Source organism: Bison bison, unplaced genomic scaffold (assembly GCF_000754665.1).
Source record: "Bison bison bison isolate TAMUID 2011002044 unplaced genomic scaffold, Bison_UMD1.0 scf7180017864464, whole genome shotgun sequence".
Lineage (NCBI taxonomy): Eukaryota > Metazoa > Chordata > Mammalia > Artiodactyla > Bovidae > Bison > Bison bison.
The window spans coordinates 9,401,661-9,409,469 of NW_011495025.1; positions in this window are offsets into that span (position 1 = coordinate 9,401,661).

The window sequence follows — 7,809 nt, forward strand, 5'->3', positions numbered from 1 at the left end:
AGTGTTATAATAATTCATATTTTATTTTTCATAATTTTTTCATTACACTGCTTGGGAAACCGTATATGGTTATATTTTTCTGTTGTGTTATCTCCTAATCACAATGAACAGTACACAGTTTTATGAATTGATATTTCTTACACAACAAGGAAAGACTAGTAAGAAAGATCTAAAGTAATACTTCTGGATTTTCAGATGTGACATTTTATTTATTGAACAGCTGAACTTCTTTGTTTATACTTAGAGATTCTTCCGTATATAATGGTTTTTCCTAAGTTTACACAGACTTGTCTATCATCCATGTCTCATCTGTTGTAGAATTTCCATGTTGTTTCAGTGGGGAAAATGTTCTTTTTGTCTTATGTAAGTAAGGGGAGTGTATCCCAAGGAAAGAAAGAGAAATGAAATAATTCTGTTAATACAAAAAGGAGATAAAAAGAGAATTGGTTCATCAAATTATATTCACTCCACTGATTGCTAAATATTTGTATGTTGTTTTGCATTCACCATCTTCAATTAAAAGTAATTATCATAATGCAAATAATAATAATACATTATTTTACAATGTATGTAGTTCTTTCAGATACATAGTTTGCATTTCATTATCATGAATTTCCTATGATTCATAAATTAGTGAGATGCCTAATGCTTTGGACAGTGGCTGCTGAGGTTAAAATTCTAGCTCCACCCTTTTCTGGCTGAGTGACCTTGGGCAGGTTATTTAACCTTTCTTGGCTTCATTTTCCTCATCCCTAAAGTAATATGAGCAAGTCACTCAACCTTCTTTTCCCTTAACTACATCTCTATAAGGTTAAATATAGTTTTCCAGGAGGAGTAAATGAGGAAATAAAGTAAAACACTTGGAATAATGCCTACACATTGTAAATACTTAATAAATGTTACTTTTGTTATCTCCATTTTCTACATGAAGACCATCTGGTTCAACAGATAAGCACATGCAAGAAATGGATATGCAGCATATCTTGTACTAATTTATTTTATATTAAAATGAAATGAATTTAAATTTTCTTTAAATGCTTTTGCAGAATTGCATTTCAGAGTTCAAGAAATAGAGCAGTAGATAATACTGAAAAAGACATTTATTGCTTGTCAAAACGCAGCCACTTTAGAGCTCAGAGCTCTTATCTTTACCACATCCCTTCAAATTTTAACATAACCCTTTAGGAATCTACGACCTCGACCATTGAACAACCACCTCTTTGGACTAAGGTCAAAGTGTATTTGCCACACCTTTTGATATCTGTATATGCTCAGTCACTCAGACATGTCCAACTCTCTGCGACACTGTGGACTGTAGCCTGCCAGACTCCTCTGCTCATGGAATTTTCCAGGCAAGAATTCTGGAATGGGGTGCCATTTCCTACTCCAGGGGATCTTTCTGACACAGGAATTGAACCTGTATCTCGTGTCTCCTGCATTGGTGGTGCTCTTTATCACTAGCACCTCTTTTGACATCACCAGTGAGCTAGAAATGATTTTTAGCTATTAAATTAGTAATTGATTTAATGATAGAAAATACCTACTTTGGATCCCAATTAAAAGAATATTATCCCCTAGCAAAGAATTCTATAATTCTTATGATTAGATCTATATTACAAAAAAATTAGGATCAAAGCTATATTTTTAATTACATCAGCAAAATAGTTGTATAAATTTGTTTTCTTTATTATGTTGTGTCTTCATAACATCCCTAATTTTGTCTTTTGGTCTACAAAGCCTAAAATACTATCAGATACCTAACAGAAAAACTTTGCTAACTCTTGGTCTAAGACATTATTGTGACTCTTTATTTTGTATGAGAAAATGGCTTTTTGACCATTAAGAAGGTATACATTTTGAACTATATTTTTCTAATAGTGGTTATGAATTGCCTCTGTTAATCAGATTTGATTTTTATTTAAAATACATACTATTTAGCCTTGGGATTTGAAAATATTTGTTTGGAGTTTATGTTAAGCCAGCCACCCTGGTGGCTCAGACGGTGGCCTGCAGGCTCTGCCTGCAATGCAGAACTGAGTTCGATCCCTGGGTCGGGAAGATCCCCTGGAGAAGGGTATGGCAACCCACTCTAGTATCCTTGCCTGGAGAATTCCATGGACAGAGGAAACTGGCAGGCTACAGTCCAAGGATCACAAAGAGTCAGGCACAACTGAGCAAGTATCACCACCACAGCAAATATCTTTGTAATATTAGCCTGATACTGTGACCTTGTCAACCTTTCTGAATTAGTAGAAGGAGCCTGCAGAAGTTATAAGGGGTTCCTGCCCCGTCTTTCCCAAATAACACAGAAATATGTTTTCTTCTGTAAAAATCAGGAGGCATTTTTAGATTTAGTAAGTCAAAAGATTAGGCAATTTAAAACTGTTTTTGCAACTGAATTTCCTTTTTCTCAATGGTTAATTTCCTGTAAATTCATTTTAACCCTGTAAAACTATTAAAATTTTTGTTATTTTCCCTCCGGCTTTTAAATGTTAATGTGTTTTTTTAACCTGCCTCATTGAGTATTAACTATTTCTTTAACCTTGTATTTTGTGGTTGTTCTTGCCTGAATATCTCACACATTAAATGTTCAAATGTTTCTTTACTCCATCTTCGCCTTCCCAGATACACTTTTGTCTTAATTTTATACAGAAAGAATATTTGCACAAAGCATTCAAATCACAGAATTTGAGAAACAGTTTATTTGATGTTTATAAAATGGAATTTGGTGTCAGAGTGGAATACTGATTGCTACTTTGCCAGTTACTAGCTGTATGAACAAGACCAACTGAACCAATATCTGTGAGCCCCAGTTTTTGTAACTATCTATGAAAGAGAAAAATAGCTTCTAACTCAGAAGACTGTCCTGAGAAGTAAAGAAACCGAGATATATAAGGTGATGAGCCCAGTGTTTAGAACCAGATACTAGTTAATAATACTTTCCCTTATAGCTCAGCCGGTAAAGAATCTGCCTGTAATGCAAGAGAACCAGGTATGATCGATTGCTGGGTCGCAAAGATCCCCTGGAGAAGGAAATGACAACCCACTCCAGTATTCTTGCCTGCCATATCTCATGGACAGAGGAGCCTGGCACGCTACAGTCCATGGGGTCACAAGAGTCGGACACGGCCTAGTGACTAAACCACCATTACTTAATGAATATAGCTACATTACTACTGAGAACTGGGAATGATTTGTTGTTCAACTTGTCTAATCTCAATCTTTTAAAATTGAGAAAAACTAAGGCCAGAAAATCTCAGTGACATATCCAAATTACAACATAATTTGTAACAAATTATTACAGTGGAAAACCAGCTTCACCTCTTCAAAAGAAGTATTATGGGGCATAATTATCATGAAGCTAACGGTACCATCTTCTCGCTTTTGTCCTCGATCTTTTCTCTACTCTTATAATACACCTTTCCCAGGGTTTCCCAGGGCTCAGCACTAGGAGTTATTTGATCATTATAATAGTTAGTAGAAATATCAAAGCTATTCTAACAATACAAAATATTTTAGAAATGTTCACTGCTGAGTAGTGGTAGTAATGATGAAAATCATTATACTGCCCTTTATTTAATAAGCACCTAGCTCAATGCTGGGTATTATGCTGTTAGTTTGACTGATACCATCTTATCTTCATAGTAATCATGAAAAGTAGGCATTCTTATTCCCATACATATATGCAATATTAAACTGGGGAAAAAAAAACCCTTATGAAATGAATTTTGTACCTGGCTGAGACATAACAATCAGAGCAGCCTGCTGAGATGCAAGCTCTTTCCATTTCTCAAGGCCATTTCTTTGGAAAATGAGCCTAAATTCTTGTTACCTCTGTGGGGCTGTCCAAGAAAACATTTTGGTGCCCCCTAGAGGTGATCAGGAATGTACACTTGTCAAATGCCAAGGAATGAGACACTGAAGCCAAATCAGCAGGTGCTACCTATCATTCATTGCTGCCTGCTTTTCCAAACTTTGGTGGCTCAGATGCAGCCATGGAGAAGCTCTAGAGACTAGTGATTCTCCAGCTTCAGTGAGTATCAAAACCACTTGAAGGCTTGTTAGAACTCAGGTTTATGGTATCTACCCCCAGAGTTTCTGACTCTACCCTGAGGTGGGGCCTAAAACTGTGTATTTCTAACTATTAATATAATCCTTGGTGTTTCTGATGCTGTTGGTCCAGAGACCACACTCTGAAAACCACTGCCCTAGATAATCATCTCAGAGTTTAAACTAGCTCCAAAAGCTGGTCCAGTTTTAGTAACTAGGCACTGATAACTATGGATCCTAGTTCTCCCCTCCAAACAGATGATGCAAACAGATTTAGCAGAGATGTGAACATCTCCTGGATGAGGGTGACAGCTTCTGATGAACTATAGATTCCTTGATCCCTGGAAATTCTAGAACTCTTTAGGTTGGGTATAGGAGAACCAGTTGAGATATGAGTTCAGGGAACTCAGTTCTCGTTTTATCTGCGCCAGGTAATCAGACCTGGCTGAAGACCAACGTCCTGAACACAAATAAAATAGCAACCATTTAGAATTATACTGTGGTTTTTAACTCTTATCAAATAGCTTGGAACATAGGAGGCATGAAACAAATTTTAATTCTTAATTTCCATGCTGTTAAATTTAAATATTTACATTTCTAATACAAAAATATTATGAGAAAAAATATGTAATTTACCTGAACACAATATGCAAAAATGGAAAACAGTACCACTAAAGTAGTTAAATCCACAGAATTATTTTGTGTCATGAATTAAATCAATGCTATTGCTGTTATCTAACTCTGTTTTTACTCATGTTTACCTATTTTGCATAAATTCTGCTTTATTATTCCTTTCCCCCATATATCCCAATTTCACAGAATTTTTCTCCATAGAAAATGTAAATTGAGAGAATGTTTCCTTATTTTTGTTTTTGTTTCTTGTCTTTTTTTACTGTATGAGTGTTTAAGTGTATAAATTGTTTTTTAAATCATGCTAGCAACTGGGTTTGTTTTTTTTTTTTTCAAGGTAATAGGGGACTTGAATGTTGACTTTAGTGGATTGCTGTTGTTCAGTCGCTGAGCCATGTCTGACTCTTTGTGACCCCATTGACTGAAGCACACCAGGCTTCTCTGTCCTTCAGTATCTCCTGAAGTTTGCTTAAACTCATGTCCACTGAGTCGGGAATGCGATCTAACCATCTCATCCTCTGCCACCCTGTCTCCTTTTGCCTTCAATCTTTCCAATGAGTTTCTTGTTGTGCCAGGTGGCCAAAGTATTGGAACTTCCGCTTCAGCATTAGTCCTTCCAATGAATATTCACGGTTGATTTCCTTTAGGATTGACTGATCTGATCTCCTTGCAGTCCAAGGGACTTTCAAGAGTCTTCTCCAGCACCACGATTTGAAAGCATCAGTTCTTCAGCACTCAGCCTTCTTTATGGTCCAACTTTCATATCTGTACATGACTACTGGAAAAACCACAGCTTTGACTATATGCACTTTTGTTGGCAAAATGGTCTTTGCTTTTTGATATGCTGCCTAGGTTTGTCATAACTTTCCTTCCAAGGAGCCAGTGTCTTTTACTTTCATGGCTGCAGTCACTAACTGCAGTGATTTTGGAGCCCAAGAAAAGAAAATCTGTCACTGCTTCTGTTTAAACAAGGTCAGGCTTTATGGCGACCTCATATGATAACAAGAGGCACCACAGAAGGCTTTCTTCAGGATAGGTGTAACAGAGTCAAAGAGAAGTTCAGAATTCAATTGGGAGCAATGTAGTCTAGAAAGAATGAAGACCTAGAGTTAACAATACTAAAGCAAGTGAGGCCTCCAAAAATGTCCTGAAATAATACTAATATTTTTTGAATGATAAATCTGGTTACTCATGTATAAGTTGCCCTTTTCCCTGAAAAAGTTGACGACACAAAGAAATTAATGTGCCGTATCTCTCAGGAATTCCTTGTAGTCTTTTTTTCCTTGATGAAATCCACTGGATGTATCTTTTTATTCAAATTTGCATCAAATTAAAAATATATTTCTGTAAGTATGTTGCTGTAAGTGGTATTTTTGGTTCTTTTCTTGGTTTTACACAGAATGGAAAGTGAGCCAGGGAAAGAATCAAACTTGAACTCGTATCTATGACTTGTATTGTGCAATGATATAAATAACATTACTTGTGAATATTTGGAATGCAAGATACATTTTTGCGATTAAAATACAGAGCCATGATTCTGTGTGGCGGATGAAAGTGAACATAAATACTCATATCTTGTTGCTGACAGGGTATTAAAGTTGTGGAATTAAGTAAACTAGTGTGGTAGTAAACATATTTCAACCATATAATTTACTAGTACAGACTAAAGAAAATTCCCTGGGGGTCTTGTGGGGGGAGGCACAGAACAGTCCTTCATCAGTGATACATACTTATTCTTTATCTCATTTTCCTTGCAGAAAATAATATGACCATGGTTTCTACTTCTTCCTTCTTAAGGAAGTTACATAACAGACCTTTATGCTAAAATCTAGAAGGACAAATGAGTTAATGAATGTTAAATGCTTTTGAAGTACTTAAATGAACAGATGAATATAAATTTGTGGCATTAAAATGAGCAATCCAGGGTTCCAATTCAGTTATCTAATGGGTCCCCTGTCTTTGGACATGCCTCAAAATGGCTTCAAGTTTTTCAGGGCAAGCAAAATGACACAGGTAGAGGTAGCTATTTTGCAAAGATATTTTGGAAAACCTAAGTAGGAGAAAAGCTACTGTGTATACTGGAGGAATTTCAAGTTAAGGATACTCTTGTGTTAAAGAAATTGATGAATTTTCAGGGGACCTCCTGTGTGTCGTGTATACTGTTAGATGAAGGAAATAGAAAAATGAATTGGATGGGTCCTCTCGCATTCAAGGGTGTGAGATTGGCATTAGACAGGGGGCTTGCACAAATTCCTGTGTAAGCGGTCTAGGGTGGACTGGGACCAGGAAGAAGGAGGTGAGTTATTTTAAATTCAAGCGAAATTGTCGACTCATTCAGATGTCATTTCAAACCAATGGTGACAGTTTTTGCTTAGGGCGGCGGAGGGGCGGAGTGGGAAGCGGGAGAGTGGTAGCAGTTGCCAGACACACATCACACTAAAAAGACAAGACGAAACAAGGAAATTCTCTTCCAAAACAGTGGGGAAAAAATATCCAGAACTCCCTGAAATAAAGAAAGCCTTCTGGTTACAACGTGCGTTGCTAGGGATTTATTTTTCCCCCTCCTTTCCTAAGAGAGTAAAATCGCACAGATATATTGAAGCTCTTGGAGTTTTGTGAGCGAAGTGTGTACTCAAGACGTCAACTGAGCACGGTGTTAAGTGCGTGACTACAAAGAAAGGGTTAAACGGAAGGGGGTGGGTCGGAGATGGGGAAGGCTGGCGAAAAGGTTCACAAGCACCATTTTCCAACTTACAAAAACTTTGAACTTTTAAGCACCCCAAAATAAACATGTGTGTGTCTGTGAGCTCAGGCAGATTTATTTCGGTATTTTTTTTTTTTTTTAAATCATAATGTCTCTGTTTCTCTCTCAGTGCTTTAAACACTGAGCAGTCCCCCCTAGGATCGCGTGGCAAAAGCTGCAGCAAGGAATCGGCTGCGCTGTTTACGAGCAGCGTTCAAAGCAGCTCTCTTGTCCTCCACCCACTACCAACGACCGTCTTCGAGCCTGGGTTACCTCTGGGGCCCTAGAGCTCGGATCGGGGGAAACCTCCTTCCACCGCCAAACTTTGCTGGGGCGTGAGAGCGAGGGCGCGAGCCGGAGTGCGCGGGAACGCGCCGCCCGCCGCC